The sequence below is a fragment of the Zeugodacus cucurbitae genome, chromosome 4, assembly GCF_028554725.1.
Source record: "Zeugodacus cucurbitae isolate PBARC_wt_2022May chromosome 4, idZeuCucr1.2, whole genome shotgun sequence".
NCBI lineage: Eukaryota > Metazoa > Arthropoda > Insecta > Diptera > Tephritidae > Zeugodacus > Zeugodacus cucurbitae.
The window spans coordinates 72,737,046-72,755,687 of NC_071669.1; the positions used below are offsets into that span (position 1 = coordinate 72,737,046).

General features: G+C 36.9%; 1 protein-coding gene across 6 annotated transcripts in view; it reads left to right on the forward strand.

Moving 5' to 3' along the window:
• The first annotated feature begins 314 nt into the window (after nucleotides 1–314).
• The window catches only part of LOC105211746 (protein sprouty), a 28,968-nt gene continuing 10,640 nt past the window's right edge, over nucleotides 315–18,642 (forward strand). The window contains exons 1-2 of one of the 6 annotated variants that reach the window (XM_011183354.3): nucleotides 315–918; nucleotides 4,917–5,644. The gene's annotated coding sequence lies outside the window, so the exon portion shown is untranslated. The other 5 variants (XM_029039881.2, XM_029039879.2, XM_029039889.2 and 2 more) reach the window with 5 other exon arrangements.

An 18,642-nucleotide genomic window follows, 5' to 3' on the forward strand; every position in this document is an offset into this window, starting at 1 on the left:
GGAAAACACGCCTAAAGTTGAATGAATGAATGAATAATATCCGATGCACAGCATGAGGGCCCACTCTCGCCAACACATCGGCAAAAGACGAATAAGCGACGAAGCAGAGAGCATTTGAATTCGCCGCGCCAGCCAACACATGAGCATGGCGACGCGAGAACGTTGCGCTTGCCGCAGTTACTCAGTGAGTTCATATGTGGCAATGTACATATGTATATTTGTGGTCTGCAAGAGTATTGGTGCGCTCTCTGCGCTTTGCACTCACTCAAAATCGAGTGGGGCGCGTGTGTTGGCGTTTCGGTTGGACAGCTTGCTGGCACATTAGTTGCTTGAGATATTTTCGCCGAAGTGGACGGTTTGCTTAACGTCGTACCGAGCGCGTTCGTGTGTGTGTGTGTTGGATATGGAGATTCTTACGCGACACTAACAAATCAGTGAAGTCAAAGGCAATAAGATACACAATATACACGTTCATTTGTTTTGTGTTAAATGAAATTAATTTTAATTAATTTCGGAAATAATCGAAGTCTTTCTTGGTGAAGCGAAACAGAAAAAGTGCTTGTGTGCGCCAATTCGAGAATTTCCCCCTAAAAGTGAGTTATCAGATAGTGTGTGCTGAAACAAAAAGAAAAAAGAATCAGTGAATGTAGCATTTATTTGTGTCTAAATTTATTTATTTACAAATGCAAAGAAGCAATAAATTAACAGCGACAAGAACAACTACACGCCGCAGACAGTCAGTTGTTTATTATATTTCTTCCACAAAGCTTTCATAAACAAGCAACGAAGGCTTTATGACCTTAATAGAAATCAAACAACGGCAAGCGCGATCGAATATTCTACAACAGCGGCGTACAAGCTCGACGCACTGGAAGCGGCGGCAAAGCGTGTTGTTGAAGCGCTGCAATTTAGTTAGAGGTGCCTAAAAGATCCACTTTTCCTTAACAAACACACTAAATTAGACGCCTTCTGTTAAATATGTATTCACTATATAACTCCTTCACTTATAACTTCTTATAGTCTAATAACTGTGTACATAGATATATAACTGTATTACCTGTTATATCCCCACCTACATACGTTCACAACTAGTTGTTAATGAATAATCTTCCCCCACAAAAATAAATAAAAAAACACTCACTCTCAGACGCTTTGCCAGTGTCGTCCGCTCACTTGCTTTCCTGCCGCACCGCCCACCGAAGTGTTCGTTTCGCCATCGACATCGCCACCGCCACCGCACAAGTGCAAATTCATTCATTTCATTGACAAATGAAAGCAACACAAACACAACGCCAATGTGAAAAAAATATATAAATTATATTCAGCAACATTTAAAGCAGCAAAGCAGCAAAGCAGCAAATATGCGGTGTACATGAGTGGAACAACAATGCAAAAACAAAAAAAAAAACAGCAAAAAGAAAAAAACAAAAACAAAACGACAAAGCAATAAAACGATTGTAAACGAGAAAAATTGGAATGAAAATAAAGCAATAAAATCGGTGAAACAACAAAATGTATAATAATAACGCAACGATCGAGAAAGCGTAACAAAAATAGCCGAGAAAAAAACAAAAACAATTTGCAAAAGCAAAAAACACTACAAAGGCATGCGAGAAAGCCAACATTCATACATACTTACACACACATACATATATTGTAATGTATGTGTGTATAGTATAGGAATTAGTTAGTTAATGATAAAACACATTCGCGTATACTATTTATCCACATAATAATCTATGTAATCCGGCAATGAAATAATTGAAAAATCGCGCGGGAGCAATGGAGACTGACTGCTGGCGAGGGTGCCACATAGTGGTAATGAAAAACGGAAATAGTCGATCTAGAGGCTGCAGAGCAAAAGCGCGCATATGATGCCAACAACAACAACAACATATGTAGTATGATTAGTTGGTGACTTGTGCTACCAACCCCACATGTACTACGATCATTAAGGGGGACTATGCCCGTCAAACTATGAGACTAGGTCTGTTAGAGTTCGCCAACAACACGGTCATTTGCCAACACGACCCCCAACGCTAACACATGTCTAGCGTTTTGTGTTTTAGTAGTTGGAACATTGTTACAACAATAGTCGTCATTAATTTGTACGTCCGCCATGTGCCCCGTTCGAAATGTGGACCACGCTTGGCTAACAAGCCACCACAGCTGTCATTGCGTACGCGATCCGGTTCGCGATCCCTCCCTACACAGCGTACGATGCGCCGCGATGAACAACATGAAGACGGCGGTGCAGGCAGCAGCAGCAGCCGCCGCAACTCGACTTAACTAAATAAGCTAGAGTGCATGCGGTCACATAAGCCCACATCGCCACATATGTATATTTGTATGTAGACATGTTGATATGTATGTAGATATGTATAAGCTACATATAAAATATGCAGAGTTGTGCGATTTAAGCGAGTTAGCGATTCACTGTTGATGATCCTCAGCTGAATAGTCAACTGCGATCGTGTAGATCGTAAAAGCAAACATGAAATTATACACGCACGCACATACAAATGCTACTATGTACATATGTATATGTATGTACGTATGTATGTATTTATGTATTTATGTAGGCGCAAGTGTGTAGTGTGTTCTTAGCGAAATTGAAAGCGCAAAAATTGCCCATTCAGTTCATTCAGCATTCAAGCGCTGCGAATATAGTGAGCGCGACAGCGGATGAGGACGATCAACACGATTAACAACACGATCATCAGTTTGCAAAGCCACAACCACACACGCACGTATGTATATGCACTACATACATACATATGTTTATGAGAGCGTGTGTCAGCATGCGGCATACACATGCTCACATTGAGATCACTCGAACACACGCATACGCAGTCATACAAATCCAAATACATAATCACTACTCAACATATGCACATAATGGCATACATACATACATACAAACAGCCACACAATTGTACAAACATGCATGCGTAGTTAGAGGCAATGGTGTGCCGCTGGTCCAACTATCGACCCGATACGTCGACTTTTATTGCTGTCAGTTGGTAAGTTCGTCTACATATACGCCCCATACATACATATATACATACGTACATATGTACATATATGTATGTTTGTATGGCTGTTTAGACGCTCATCCGGCCCCATCCGTTCGCCTAATTACATACATGTGCACTCTGAATGTCGTCTTCCAACAAACAACACAGGCACACACAAATCCGAGCAACTGCCGACGGACCGACCAACCAACCGACCGACCGACCGACCGTATAATGGCTGGCCGCTCGATCACTCGGTTCTTGCTGCCACAGCAAAAATTTGAGAATGAAAAATTCGTTCAATTAACAAAAACGAAATAATAAAAAAAAAAGAAAAGCAAAAAGCAAGAGACTCGAAAAAAATAAAGAAAAATGTTCGAAAAAATACGCAGAACCAAGGAAGAAGAGGCAAAAGCAAGAGATATTCCAACGGCAGCGGAAAATCGTATTCAAGCAAAACTTCTGAGCCATTTGCATTTATTTATGAATGTATGTATGTATGTATATATGGACAGGGCGAATTGGGTACGTATTTCCAGCGAATTGCTCATGCTTGTTTACATACATACATATAAACACGCAGTGATATATCTACATACATGCATACATCCTATGGATTTCAATGTAAACAGGTATGGTGTACTGGGGGCACCTCGCCTGGCACGATCAACACCGCACGAAGTACTTTCATTTCATTTCATAAAATGGTAAACTTTTTGTTGCTGGCTATCGACGTGATCGTTCGATGGCACCGGCATTCATTAAATTTCATTCATTTTGAAATGAATTCGCCGCAAGTGGGCGAACGCCAACATACCGACAAACAAGTATGCAGTCGCTAAGCAAAAAGACCGGTAGTAGACACAGAGCACGACACAAACACAATTGGATTTAACGCTCAACGAGAGTCCACCTTGCATATGTGAGCGGCCACTGAGTCACTGACTCCACAGTTCCACACTCAGGCTCAGTTTTCAACTTAGACTCAATAGACACTCACCCCCTTTTTGAGTGCTTCGACGCCAACTACTTAAATGACTCAATGACATAGTACTCTCCGCGCTCAGTGTACGAGTAGTTATGCTCCGGCTCCTATACGTATGCATCGGTACTCTTCGCCCGCTGTGTCGGTGAGCGCTGCAGTTCGTGTGTAGTGTCCGTACGTGTCGGCAATGCTTTGTTGGTATAGGTGATGGATAGATGGCATGTGGGCATTAGCAGCGAGAAGGCAAAAATTTTGTCGGTTGACGGCTCGTCGCGCACATTAGCGTAGTTCATTTCGCTTAAAAAAGTTTGTGAGTTAAAAACTCGTCAAACGTAGCGCTCGTCGTGCGATCAGACTATAAGCGTGTGGAACGGATCAAACGGTGCGGATATTTTCAAAACCAAAATTTTTTCCTCATGTATTTTTCGTGTTCTCAGTTCGAAAGTAAAGACAACCATTCATTGAAAACAAAATCGTTTTGAATTTTCGAGAGAAAAATAAAGACAAATTAGCGAAAAACGGTGCCGTTACGAAAATATTCGAATGAACTGTGCGATGTGTTGTTGAAGGTGCAGTGCTAATATACGAAAATCACAACAGTAAAGTGCGTTCGAAAAAGATTATAATCAAAAAATATATTTTTTCAAAATCTTTATGTTTTTGCGTAAGTTGTTCAGAAATTCTACTGTGTGTGTTAAACAGTGGCGAAAGTATTGAAAAGTGTGCGTGTTAATAATATCCTGAAGAGTATACTACTTACCTTCGGTGGGCTGTGGGTTGGAAAGCACGGCAATATTCTGGAATTCAAAAAAAAATATATAAAAATAAAAATCTTCTGCCTTCACTAATAATCATGCTAATCACTAATTATCAGCGAAGTTTCTAATCTGTGCCTTTTGTATGTATATTTTTAGATACTTCCTCGGCTGGCAAAAGCCAAAGTTGAAGTAATATTCGCAGCTGAATGGCAACAAAAAAGTGTGTGCAGAAAAGTGAAAACAAAACACATGAATTCACGCCAAAGAGAAACAGAGAGCAATTCGAAAAAATTGCCGATTTAAACGAAATTTTCATAATAATATTACGTGCACATGCATACATACGTACGAGTACGTGTAGTACATCCGAAAGAAGTACGTCGCGAGTTCTTACATATGTGAAATTGAAAATATAAATACAAATTTAAACACATAGTATTCAAAAAGCCGTTATCAGCAAAAAAATTTTTTGCACAGCAAATCATTTATGAAAACAGTGTCAAAGCATTATTGACACCAGAAAGCAAAGGCAAAAAAAAGGAAGAGAAAACAAAAAAGAAATACGAATGTGCCTGAAAAAATATTAAGTACATACATACATACAAAAATCGTGTCTCCAATTTTACTGTTTCAAATAATTTCCACACGTCGCTGCAAAGAAAAGTGCATAAAAATAGAAAAATTTCATAGAGAAATCCCAATGTTGCGAAAAAGTTCATAAAATAGGGATTGTGAAAAAATATCTATTTCCTGCCGGAAGTTCAAAAAGTGTGTGTCTCATTTGTACAATTTTGATTACCACTAAACACCAACAACAACAACAATAACAACTTGTGAATTTGTACTTTTGTAAAACAACGCCTGGATTGCTTTTAACATTTAATGTAAGTTTCCAACTCCAAATTGATAATTAGAAATTAGAAAGTATAATATAAGCCAAAATATAGAGCTTTATGCGTTATTGGACATAACTTTGGTACTTCACCTTTTAGGGGTCGTCTATTTAGTTTAATTTATTAATAACTTAACATGGCAAAAAATAATTTTCAAACAAAATCTGTTAGTTTTTGAATAATATATAACGCTGTTATATCGATATTCTAGCTCTTGTCAAACAAAAATATATATTTCTTAAAAAACAGTGGCCTTTCGTATGATTTTCGCCAAATATTTAAAGCCTAATCGAAGTGATACCAATATTTATTTTTTATGCATAGAGTGACGATTATTACAATATCCAAAAGAAATTTAAATTTAATTTTCATTGAAATGATGTGATCATCGGAAAACCTTTATTGTTTACAAAAGAAAAGCATTACTTTTATAAAAAAAAACTAAAAACTAGACAATTGAAGATTCCTGTTTATCTGAAAATAAATTCTTTATTCATTTGCGCTTTTAAGGTTTTGAAGCGTTTGAATAAAACTCTTTCCAATTCAGAATTATAAAATATTATTTTGAACATCGAAATTTTCTCTTCAATTCCAACTGCTTTCACACTCTCAAATGTAGATTCACTGAAAATCTCCAACATTTACTCGAGTAATATCAGTAAATTGTATATCGCATGCGTTTGTAACGCCCGGCGCACATCCGGTGTTGCCATGCGCAGCTAACTAATATGGCATATGTGTTGCCTAAATGCGCTGCTCTGATGTTTGTTTGTTTGTATGAGGCATGCCCATGCTGACTTGTTTGTGCGCCGATCGCCACAATCGTTTGTGCTCCTCTCCGCAAAGCACACACACGACACGATCTACTAATCTTTTGACCTCGACTGCGGCCGCGCCGCTTCGCGCCTCTTCGCACATCTCACAACTCACAACATCTCTCAACACTTCAGCGCTCCAAAGTGCATATGTCGGGCGTGAGTGTGTGTTTGTGTGTGTGTGTGCGCGTCCGTTTGTTTGCTTGTTTGTGGTTGCTGATTATGTGTATTCTCCATTATTGCCACGACCACATTGGACCGTCGCCCGTTGCTTGCTGCTGATCGAGTTAATGATGGCGGGCAGGCGTCGAAGCTGGGGGTTGGGGCGGAAGTGATCGTTTATAAAAATTCATTCATTCATTCGTAAAAACACAGGCAAACATGTTCATACACACACTTGCTCACATACATATAGACAGACATAAGTATTTCAAGTATGTAAAATATTATATATCAAAGTGCATATGTGTGCGTGTGTGTATGTTCGGGTATTGGCATGATAAATATTTCCACATTCATTCATTTTATGCGCGTTTATATGTATGTTAGTATATATGTACATACATACACACATTCATTTATTGGCTATTAACTGGTATCGCAATCTTATTGATTTGTTGCGGACGTTTTGGCGTTCGCTTGGCGATATTCAATAAATATTCGCGTATATTTTGCATAAATGAAAAACACAATTTCTTGATTAAAGTAGAAAGAAATAAAATAAGAAGTTTTTGCAATTTTGAAAAAAAATCTTAAAATAAAATAAAATAATCAAATCATTTGCATTATTTAAACTTGAAAAAAAAAAGGTTTACCCTAAGTAAAAAAAGTTAATATTTCAATTTAATTTGAATTTTTTAATTTCTTTCGCTAGGCCGACATCGTTCTGCCTATTCAAGATCTATATATACATATGTATATATAATATATTGGTAATAACTACTCTGCAATCTCTTCGGCCATTTCCTTGGGAACCGAATTTTAGTTTAATAATTCTTACATTTTGTCTAAAACAACAATGGAATTTAGCAACGCAGAAACTAGTATAAAGAAAATCCTTGTAACGAGAGAAAATTTGTTTCAGATACCGAACATAACATTTTTCAATTACAATAAAAACAAAAACTTTGGAATCTTAAATAAAATGAATTAAATATTGCTTGGTCTAGGATTAAGGATAAAATTACAACGGTAAAAAATCTCAAAGTGTTTTATAAGAGCGGATATAGTACGTTCATCACTTTCCAATGAAATATTTACGTTTCTATCCAGATTGAAAAATATATCAAAACTACCCTACCTAATCCATCTGGTACCACAGACAGATGTTCCACACAGCTTCTGTTGAGCATATCAAACAGTCCGAATGCAGAGAGTGTAAAATATTCCACGAGTATCCGCATTCAATTTTATCTAAGAACTAAGTAATAAAAAAATCATAAATACAATAAATTAATTAAAACATATTACAGTTAACAAATATACAAAACAATAAAAAGAAATCCCATTGAAATTTGTTGAGGAATTTTGAAAAAATGCCTTCAACCGAACCTAACATTGGCACAAGTGTACACAGACCCCCGTAAATTCATGCTTTTCATACAGAAATTTCACTGAAATCCTCAGATCATTCCTCGTTCATTGACGTCTTTTCAACGCAAGAAACGAGAAATTGTTAATAAAAATAAGAAAGAAGTAAACAAAAATTATTTTCAAACTGTGACAACGAAAATACAAAAACAAAAACAAAAAATGGTGCACAACAACAACTAGTGCACACACATTCAGTAATAAAAACGAAAATAACAAAAGTAACAACAACAACACAGACAGCAATAAACCTATGCCGGCTGGGAGGCTAACTGTGGCCGCTGCAGGCGCTCGCCGTGCCAGCGCGTCATACAGTTGAAGAACAACAACACCCGTGCGTATTACTCACTCGCATAAATGCAGCGCGGCGCATTCGCAGCACAACATTGTCTTCGCACTTGCTGGCTGCCGAGGCTGCCGAGGCTGCTTTGCTTCTTTGCCTCTTTGGAACCACCACCGAAAATACCAAGCGCCCAACGCAAGCGAGTCAAAATTGTTTTCGCAAAATTTTGCAAAAATAACACACGCACTCACACACGCACAGCCGCCGACGTACCGTTGAGTTGAGGGAAATTATTGAAACGCTGCAATGGCACCGCAACTGCAACACCGCCGGCAGCGCAGTCGGCGTCGCGGCGCAGAGTTAAAAATAACCGAAAATTTTCAGTATCCGCTGGGGCCAACCGCACCGCGCCGGCTGGGGGTGGGGGCGCGCATAAGATCGCAAGGCAGTCGGCAGCCAGCCAGAGGCAGGCTAATAAGCAAAGCAGCGCGAGGCGCGCATCGTCCGCCAAGTGGGGAAGCTTGCGAAATGTGTGCGCGAGTATGTTGTGGCGTAATTTTCTTCTTGCTGTTGTTGCTGCTGTTGTTGTTGTTGTTGTTGTTGTTGCCATCGTTGTGCGCTTAATGTTGTCGATGATGCTACTACACAACACAGCATCGCGCAGTTGTTATTACTGTTGCGATTTCTTGGCTGATCGCCGACTATGATGACGATCGTCACATTGCTTGCTGTGTTCTGTGTGTTGTTGTTGTGGTTGTTGTTTTTACTATCGCCCATGGCTGTGTTGGCACATGACTGCGTCAGCATTTGTCGCACACTTATTTTTGCTAAAATGAGTTTTTATGTCCCAACGCTGTTGTTGGCGTTGTTGTTGCTGTTGTTGTGGTGCTCTCGTATGCTGCGAGTCGGCCATAAATAACTTGATCTATCTTTAGGCGCTGCAGCGCTGCGATGCGACGCGTTGGAGGAGGCGTGGCTTGTTCTAACACGGTTGGCAAAGTGGGCAAGCATAAAAGCTAAATTCGACAGAGCAAAGCAAATAAAGAAAGCAAAGTGAAAAGTGAAAAGTGGCAGCATGAAAACGCTCTAGGCAGTTGTTGCTGTTGTTTTTGTTATTTTTATTTCAATAAAATATTTCATGTTTTGATAATGTTACTTAGAGGATAAACAAAGGCATAAACAGAGAGACAGATAGAGAGCAGCAGCATTAGAACCAGATGAACTGTCCGTCTGTCTGTCTGCCTGCTACTTGATGCCAGCCGACACAGAGCTGCATTGCAGCGTCGCAATTGCTCGAATTTCGCAAAATCTTTGCAGTCACTCTTGTAGATTTCTTCTTATTGCTTTCATTTTTCATTGCACATTTTATTTATTTTCCATTTTTTTTATTTTTTGGGCTTTTGTTTGTTGCGACAGTTATTTCATTTGGATCGCTTTTTCTTTTTTTGCTTTTGCTGCTAATGTCTCTATTGTTGTTGCTGTTGTGCCACCGTCTGATGATAATAAACGATTGCGGCGATTCAACGTTTCAACTTCATTCAGTAAATCAGCGTTTTTCGCACTTTTTTGCCTCGCTCGCAGACGCTTGCGATTGTTGGCATTGTTGTAGTTTGCCAACACATTTCATTTGGCTGGCCAACTATTGCGCTTTTGGTGGTTGCTTCAAATGGCTTTTGGTCGGTTAAGCGCACTTTTGTCTCTCTTTTGTATGGATTTTTGCATTTTTTGTTTTTGTTGGCGATTTCTTCTCGTCGTCATTTGACGTCATTCCGTTACGCCGATCAATAAAGTGTTTGCTTCCCCAAAAAAAATATGCACCGTAATTATTAATCGTATAATTCATTGACGGTAGAGACGCGATACGATTTGATTAGGGTTGTTTGATAAAGAGCAATAAAAATGTGGGACTTTAGTCATGTTTTCAAAATAATAACGGGAAACGCTGTCAATTTATTGAGTTGCCGATTTTATTTGCCTTGAATACATATATAAATATATATATATAAAAATAGCAACTGAAAACGTAAATAACTGTGGAAAAGACATTTTGTGAATCGCATACACCAGACATATACATATATGTACATATAACAACTGATATTGTCTCGTTTGATAACATCGTTGAAATATTTACGATTTTCGGTTCAATCGAACGCGTAATCGCAACTCAGTAATAACAAAAGTGAAACAGATAAGACATATGTATTTACAATTCCCTTTTTGAAGTGTACTACAACAACGACTGTAGAATATCTTTTATTGAGCGAAATTTGGGAATTCCAATTTATTGAGTTCCATAAAAAAAAGTAACTGTGTCTGTAACAAGAAATTGAACAACATGGAATAAGTGAATATTAGACTTCTAGCAGCCATTTAGGCGCTTGGAGAATGCGAAATAATGCCAAAAACATATTCTTATGAATCAGAAGAGCGAGAAATACTCGAAAATAGATTAAAAAAGAGTGCATAATAACAATTAATATAATATTTTATTTAAATGCGTCAGCAAACAAAGCTCTTGATGACGATCGCACCAAATTCTGCATTAAAAGTTTAAAGCAAAAAGCTAAAGCTAGGGATGTATATATATATATATATCTATATATATATATCTATGTTTGTATGTATGTAAGTTCCAAATATTCACAAATCACTCTTAAACTTTTTGCCACAGTGCTCTGATGTAGACTATGATGAACGGCACGAACAATTCACGCACGCACACACATACACACACACACGTGCGCAATGGCCACTAAACGGGGCAGCAATTGCAGCAAAAAGCATTAAGTAATAAAAACTTTGCGTAGGCAGAATTTATTGCACAATGCAAATAAAGTGGACAAATAGTTTGCAAACACAAATAACAATAACAATAACAACAACAATAAAACAAAAAAATGCAAAAATAAAAACAGTTGCAGTATGTATATACATATGTATGTGGGTACACATGTTCTTAGCTGCATGACCTTAAAGTTATTATTGCACAAAATAGAGGAGTCCATATGCCTCATACATATGTACAACAAGCAGCATATACATACATATATGTACTTACGCATTCAAATGTTGTAAGTACTTTTAGTAATATACAAAGGCGTTCAAAAGAAATGCTCTTACTTAGATACATGTGAGTCTATATAATTAAAAAAGTACGTATAAAACTAGAATATATGCGCTTTGCATTCGCTCGGTGGACACAGTGAATACGTTGACGCAACGAGCCGCACCGCAAATGTGCCGGTGTGTGTACGAGTGGGCACACAATTTAGTTTGACGTGGCAAAGCTGAGATAAAATTATCAAAATTTCGTGATTATTTTCAGTTCTTTTCGCTGTCTGCCCACATGCAATGCCTGACCGCCGTTCACTTGCCTCACGAGCACTTTTCCGCGGTCGCCTTTCTTGTGTTTTTTGTTTGCGTCTATGCGCTGCGCACAAATCAGCTGTTCGACTGTTCGACTGCTTGCAAGCTTTTGGCTTTGAAAGAAAATTAAAAAAAAAATATCTTATTAATAAATATTTATATATGATAGCTATACTATCTAGACTTAAAACCCAACGTCTGCAATATAACCCTAAGTTATATAATGATCTGTAATTCTACCGAAATTCCGTCTATCTCCTTATTTATTTTGGCATTTGTACTCTTTCCCGTTCGTAAATTATGATGGAGGGATTGAAGTCAACTTTATTAAGACTCAAACAGTCTCGAGTCTCAATAGATATAGCCTGAAGTGTTACAAAGGCAAACGAAAGCGCGCGCACACATACACACACCTCTCAACATATGGACATACGTTCGCTGTAGCTCGTCGAATTGGAAGATTTGTTGTTGCTGCTGTTGTTTGTGTACGGTCGGTGTGTTGAAGGTTTAGAAAATAAGCCACCGCATACGCACTGTTGCTTGTGGCAACAACTGCCCAACGACCGGTAGGTAAGATAGTAATCATACCTACAAACATACACACACACATACACTCAAACATACTCGTATATAGACACAACCGAGCACATGGATTTCGATTTGTTTGTTTGCTGGTTTTTTTGTGTGTGTGTAGCGCTGGCAAACCGACAGTCATGCACTCAACCGATCCCACAAACGATCAACAATCAGACAGCCAGTGAACTAAGCAGTCAAGAAAAATATACACTGAGGTAAAGAACACCATCAGCAACAGCAACAACAACCACAACAATCACAACAACAATAACAGCAATGAAATGAAAGAAAAATATTGTACAATCCTATCAACTAAAAACTGGTTTGGCCACTCCACACTTACCTACATTCACACACACATAGACACACATACATACGTATATATATACATATACCTGCATTCAAAGGTGTTTATGTACATACCCAGCTGGAAGTGGTCTCCATAGGTCAACAGCGTCAACTCCAACCGAACAGCTGATTCATGTTGAACTCGCATTGATAACGCAGAAGAAGAAATTTGGCTTCATTCATTTGGTTTTACTATCATTTGAAAGACCAAATTTAGAATATAATATCTGCACTAAGGCCTAGCGAAGTATTACTATTAGACATTACATATATTTTGAATATCAGTAATATTATATTAAAAGTATATATAATATGTAAGTTTAGAAGCAGTGACCTTCGAATGCGATTTCCAACTGGGTTCATGCATTACATGGCAATATATCTATAGACATATGGACAAGCACTATTCCAATAGATATACAGCTGCAAGCAGTGAGCAGCAAGCAACCTAATTGTCCATGCAGCTTGTACGAATCTGGCTGCATACACACACACACATACATACATACATACATATCTTCAAATGTACATATATATGTGCTTGCATGTTGTAAATATGTAAGACAGCGAGAAGTAAGAAGTTAGAACGACGAAATTGTCATCTACTCAGAAGGTTCAAGAACAGAATATAGGTTTTTCAAAAAATCACTCAATTCTTAATGAAATTATAATTAAATTAAAACAAATATATAAATTTAACAAACAATGTAATTTTCAGTAAATATATTCAGCATCGTCAATAAACATATATGAACATAAATATATGAGCATTTTATTACCAAAGCAATATGCGAAAGCAGATTTCGAGGTTTTTGTGTTTTTTTTTCAAATCAAGTTTGTTATGAAATATTTCCAATCAGAGTCCCAAGGGGCTAAACATAAAATATTAAAATTATACATGTATTTGATCATGCCTCTATCGACTTCCGTTGTGGCCTACAGCACCGATCATCAACATTGGACAACAGCGAATTGCTGCAGAAAGCTCATCCTGCTTAAGCACATGGACGTATATACATATCTAAATTTACAGCTATATAGTATATTAATATACATATATATGTACCTGTGTGTGATAAATTTAACTGAGAAAATTTTAAATTATTTTTTGATGTGTATAAGATTTAGCAACGCTTCTGAAGAATATTTCCATTTCGCCGAGTTCATTAACGGCATAAAATATTTTTATTTAGAGACACGTGTATACGCTTATGACGTATATAAATATATATTTATAGCTCATAAATACTTAGCTTTGATTTTTGAAAGAAAAAAAAACAAAAATAAGAAATAAAATTGCCTTCTTCAAACTCAGTAAAAACAGCGAAATTATTAGTGAACTATAATATGATTTAAATAAAACAACAACAACTGACATCACACTAAAATAAAATAAAAATGTGTTTCAATTAAAGCTCAGTAGTGCATAATTGCCCACCCTAATATTGCTTAATAATATTTAGTATCGTACAATCGCAGCAGCGGCATATAGTATTTGTAGCACAATCGATTAACAATGAGAAGACGTCATTTCATGCATGTGACCGTATTTTGCTGTGCGCTGTGTAGTTTTCGACAATTTTAGCCACAAAATAAAAACAAAATTTTACAAAACGAGAAAAACGAGCAAAAATGCTCAGGAAGTGTGTGTGACGTTAAAGAGCCTACAAATTATGAGTGTGATAAAAGTTGTGGCAAAAGCGAAGGCAATTAAGCTACAAATGCAGAATATTGGCGCAATAAAGTAATGAGAAGCACAAAAGAAAATTATTATTTTTAAATAAATAATATTAAAAAGATTAATTTAATTAAATATTGTAAAGTATAAATTAGACTTAATAAGGAAGGTAAGAAAGCTCTTTTAATAGGGGAATGCTCTCATACGTTTTTAATTCTTTTCAAAAAAAGAATATTCAAACCGGATATCCGCTAATTGAACCAGTAAATCAAAATTTTTCTTGATTTTTCCACGTGAGCAAGTACTGCATTAAAATTATGAATATATATATATATATATATATATATATATATATATGTATATCAGCTGACATGCCTTCGTGTGCATATCGCCACTTGTGATCACACTAATAATTTGTATTTTACAGCGACTCAATCCAATGTCCATTTTTTCATATAGACAACCATAAATAAACTCCGATATTGAATAGCTTTTACCAAATATATATATATATATGAAATATATACACCTCTTCATACCAAATCGGCTTTTCCATATAAATCACCGAGGTTTTTTTTTGGTTTGGCTTTGGTGAGCCAGCAAATTTATGGTTAACTCCATGTGTGGGTTTAAGGATTTCCGTTCCAATTTTTGGCTACAAACTTTTTGGAATTTCATAAGCACGTATGTATTATATATTTGATATGCTAAACACAAATATAGCTTCAGACAAATAAGCAAAGAGTGGAGCGCAACTCTTTGGAAAAAAAACTGAAACAAAATTTGCAATCCACTTTAACAAACGATTATTTAAGACTTACGTGACCTTTGTACGCAATGTCAAATTGATTCTTATTAATTTATGCAACGAGACGTGCCTCGGCATACACACTGGCACATAAATTTCGAAAATAACTCCCAAAAGCGGTGCGAAAAGGGCGCTTGCTATTCTATATTTAGTCTGTAAATTTCATATTAAAATTTCCACTCTACATCAACATAAATACAATACATACACATGTACATATATACAATTAGAATGCCAGTCAGTGTTAATAAACTTACAGAAATAGAAGCCTCGCCATGCCGCACCGCGCCAACGTGTCACGTAGAAAGCGGAAAATCTGCGAAGGCGGCCTAAAAAGGATGAAATGACTTGACAGCACAAACACACACCCATACATACCCATCTGTATATATGTGTGGTAAATGTGTATGTTGTTGTTTGTCTAAAAATAGTAACAGCCAAAAGTTGAAAAGTTCAAATATAAATATCTTCCATAATGGGCACATTTCGTGGTATGAGACTACACCACGGCGGCCTTTAAAAAGAGGAGGTAACCCAATTCAAACGAAATTTTATCTGCGCAGTTATCGCATTCGATAAGCTTTTAACTAACAACTCACTTCGCTGCACGAGCGCCCACTTTGACGTAACACTTGGAGACTTCACTTTTTTCGGAAATTTTAATAAATTTCATTTTTCCAGCACAGAAGGTTCGCCTAACAACATAATATTGTAGACGTCGCTTGGCGAATGTTAACTTACTGACACACAAACACATACATACATACATACATACAGCGAGTGTTTGCGATTTATATTGTATATATTCGAGTGTGTACACAACCCCTAAAATGTGAATTCAAAAAAAGAAAAACAAAAAAAAAAACGCTTGATGAGACATGATAAAAATGAAGTCTGCTCGAGTACAAAGAATTCCTTAGCATACACGTAGGCGTCTGCGCGTGTTGGCGCATACAATGCGCACTTAGAGGCACACACACTTTGCGAGTACATACATACATAAAATCTGATATATGTATATGTATTTAAATAGAGACATGCTTTCGGTTAAGGCATGCGGATTGTTGTTAGTTTTGTTTCGTGTTGGGGCAGGCAAAAATGCATATGTACATATATATATGTATATATATGTGCGGGTCTATGTGTGTGCGTACGTGCGTGATTGACTAACTGCTAAATAAGCAAAGCGTCTGTCACACACCACACTCATTCACACCCATTAATACAAACACAATATGTCCGCACATTAAGGAGGCTGCCAACCTACTAAGAGCCAATTCAATATGACGGCTTAATAAACATATTTTGTTTTTAATAACAAATTTATATTTTATTTATTTATTTAAAAATATTATAAATCGATTTAACTCTAATGAAATTATTTTTGTATTATTTTTTAATTTTTTTTTAATTTTTATTTTTTTTTATTTTTGATTTTTTATATTTAAATTTTTTTTTATATATTTTGTTTATATGAATTTTTTTAATAACTTTCTATTACTATGATTATTTCCACAAACTTCTACCCACCCTAATGTCAAAAGCTCACACATATTTCAGCATTTTCACCATTTTCACGCCTACACACTTTCTTATGTCTCTTTGACATAAAAATAATGCGGACACTTACAAGTACACATTTATGCTTGTAGAAGTTGCATATTTGCAGAGTTTTTGTTGTATTTTCTTTAAGGTTTTATGTATTGGTGTATTGTACGTGCTATCCACGTACTCTCTGCGTAACAGCACGTTGAAGGGTAGGTCCTTAGGCACATGTCGCTACTGAATTGGCGCTGTTTACAACAATGACGCCTACTTTTTTTCGCAAATATATCTTTCGTCTATTGCATGCTCCTGCTGCTGCTTACTTTCAAGATCACACAACTGAGCGCGTTTATAAAATAATTCCAAAGGATTTTTTTGTTTCATAAATTTGTCTAATGTTTTGATAGAAATATTTATGATTCGTGAATGGAGATCTATTTATAAGTATGTACTAGCTATTGCTAAAAAAAGCTTGATTTGGTCTCTAAGCGCCTCATAACTGTATCTTCAATGTATTTCAATAATCCATAAATAAGGGTTAAGGTGGAAGGGTATCCCCTACAAATAAAAGTATAAATAATTTTACAACAACAGAAGAATGCTGCTTCACATTACTTCCAAAGTCTCAATGACCTCATAGTTCGTATGACTTCTTTTCAGTGTTAAACATACTTACACATCTAACTATGTACAACAACGAGCATAATCACTCCCCAAAAATGTTCTACACAATACACATAACTTCACATACACTTGCACATACAACCATTGACGTCATCAGTTTCGTTTGTATTCACAGCCGTTTATTCTACATACACACACACATAGTCGGGTCAACAAAGTAAGGATTGTCATGAATAAAGCTAAAATTGAATTATGTCGTATGCCTTAGTCAACGATTTGCCCAAATACAGCTGTACAGAGCAAGTCACATCCTTCCACAAACACACACACACACAACACAACTATCTCTCACGCTATATTTATAAATGTGTATGCGTGAGTGTGTGTGTGTCGGTTTGTCTGTGTCTTCCAAAAATAATACCAACCAACACTTGTGCAGCGAATTCTTTCCGCTTTCGGCAAATTCGGCTTATTGGAATGCACGAGTGCGTGTGTGTGTGTGTGTGCAAGTATGGCGTCGCTGACGGCAAACAGCTGCTGGCAACTGCTGAATGAATGAATTTCGTGTGTCTAAGCGCTGAGTGCTGAGCATTGGCGGCCGCTACAGCGTTTTAGGGGCGTGTTGTGCAAGGGTGGCTGTGTGTGCGTGGGCAGTTGTTGCTCGTACATATATTTACACAAAATCGATATACATATAGCTATATTATATAGAATACATAAAATATATTATATTATAGCTATGCGTTGTTAATTTCGGCTTGCATTTGCAGGTACACAACGAACCACTTACTTTCGTGTCTGTGCCTGTGTATGTTTATGTGTGTGTGCTCACAATGAATTTATGCCAACGTGTGCGTAATAGGCTCCGAAATATCTTCATTTACACGGCATGTGCGCTATTTCGTTGTAATGCTTTCTATATTTTTCCTCTTATATATTGTATATATGTATGTATGTATGCATTTCTTTATATACAAAAAGTATTTATTACAATTTTTTCAACGGCATTCCATTCATTCATCGAAATCGTCTAAATACGTACTGGCCACATACCTTAATTCCACAGGAATGCGCCAAGTGGCGCTGGTGTGAATGATATGAAGCAAGCAAATACGCAAATTAATTACTTTTTTTCCATAAGTGCGAACAGAAATAGATTTTATATTTTATACAATTTAAAATTAGACCTCAACGCTTTACCATAGCCACTTTACTGACTAAATATTCACGTACTTTTTGTCTCTGCTGAGCTTCGTCGTTTAAACGAGCTTCTACTCCTCTGCCGCCTTATATGTTAAAATGAGTGTTGAAAGTAGGCTCCGCATGACTGCTGGATGCTTTGAGAAACTTTTC